The sequence below is a fragment of the Canis lupus genome, chromosome 27, assembly GCF_048164855.1.
Source record: "Canis lupus baileyi chromosome 27, mCanLup2.hap1, whole genome shotgun sequence".
Taxonomy (NCBI): Eukaryota; Metazoa; Chordata; class Mammalia; order Carnivora; family Canidae; genus Canis; species Canis lupus.
In genome coordinates, this window is record NC_132864.1 from 10,832,335 (window position 1) to 10,834,001 (window position 1,667).

General features: G+C 44.2%; 1 pseudogene; it reads right to left on the minus strand.

Annotated features, from left to right (window-relative positions):
• Window positions 1–1,149: 1,149 nt before the first annotated feature.
• On the minus strand, window positions 1,150–1,428 carry LOC140619168 (protein S100-A10 pseudogene; annotated as a pseudogene).
• Window positions 1,429–1,667: the final 239 nt, after the last annotated feature.

A 1,667-nucleotide genomic window follows, 5' to 3' on the forward strand; every position in this document is an offset into this window, starting at 1 on the left:
ACTTTACAATACAAAGGCCATGGACCTTCCCACCTCGGAACTGAGAAACCCTCACCTCTGGAATTAGCCCAGGTGGCTCTCCCAGGAAATACAGGGGACAATCCCAAGGTGCATCCACTCATCTCCTGAAGACATAAGACATCTCCTTATGGGCTCCCTCACTCTATTGCATATGTTTGTGTGAAATTCTGTGCAGACTCTGAAGACCCCTGCATGTAAATAGTAGGTGATGCTTACTTCCGATGGCATGTCCCCTCTCTCTGATGCTGCCGGGGAGGGGTCTTTTGTGGGCAGGACCATCTTCTGTGGTTCACTTCCTTCCTGTGCACCTGTCAGGGAGGCCCCCTGGCTGGTCCCTGTAAAGACAGAGAGGCACTCACCACTTTTGCTTTCTATTTATATCATTTACCTCTGAAATAGTTCATTTCAATCTGTTGTGTGTTGTGTGTATCCTTCATTGTTACAATCTAAGCTCATCAGAGTAGGAACCTGATGCTTTTTGCTCTTCCCTCCCCAGCTCCTGGGGCAAATATCGCCAAATACAGTCCCTTTGCAGATGTTCACGAAGCACCTACTAGATGCCAGGAGTCTAAAGGCACAGACGTGATCCAATGAGCTGCTAGGGTATCTCCGCCAACGTACTGAGTGACTCTTGATGCTTCAGGAGCCTACCTACAAGAGCTATGTTCTAGAACACAGTGTCCTTTGGTCCTGAAACAGCCCATGCAATTAGAAATAGAGACATGAATGGCAAAGAACGGTGTGTTGACAAAAGTATTTTACAAAGCCCCATATTTTCATAGACTTCGATGTTCTTTAAAAGAAATGCATTAACTTCTCCTATCAGAAAGAGTGCAGCCTTTATTTATTTATTTATTTATTTATTTATTTTTTTATTTTTTTATTTATTTAGGAACTAAAAAGGAATTTGTTTTTTGAGGAGAAGAGGGTGCAAGCAATGTAAAAGTCAAAAGCTTATCTGGCTTTCACTGACTTCTTTCTCTGCTTCTCAAATAGGGGTTGGATTTTATTTGTACATTTTCTGAGGGTCCTGATCTGCTGGTGGAATCCGTTCTATAGGGAAGCCGTGGGACAGATTCCTTAAGAGACTCTTCGGGAGAACCCTCATTGGAGTGTCGTCAATGTTGCCTACTTCTTGCCCACCTGCTTCATGTGTATTACAGAATAGACGTTGTATGTAATGAAGAGCCCAGCACGTGGTGAAAAGAAGCTCTAGAAGAAGCTTCACTTTGCCATCTCAGCACTGGTCTCAGTCCTACATTATTTTGTCCACGGACAGAGGATCTTTTTGATTTTCCGAAACCCATGAGTCCTCTCAGTCCTCCCTTGTCAAGTAGACTTTATTCCTAGCAATTTGTAAAACGTCAACATCATGGTCTCCATGGCATGTTCCATTTGAGGTGGCATTTCAGTGAGGTCTGTTGAAACCTTGGCCAGAGGTGCAGTGGCAGCGGCAGGGACAGTGGCTGGCTGGGATGCACAGCCAGTGAGCCGAGTGCAGCCTTCTGAAGTCATTCTTGTGGTTTATAAAGCTAATTTCAGCCCAATTTCTAAAGATCCTAAGCCCCTGAAACATCAAAATCTTTCTGGTTTGTGCACGAAAGCCCTCAATGGTTTATCTCATCTTCATGCCTTTGATCATTGTT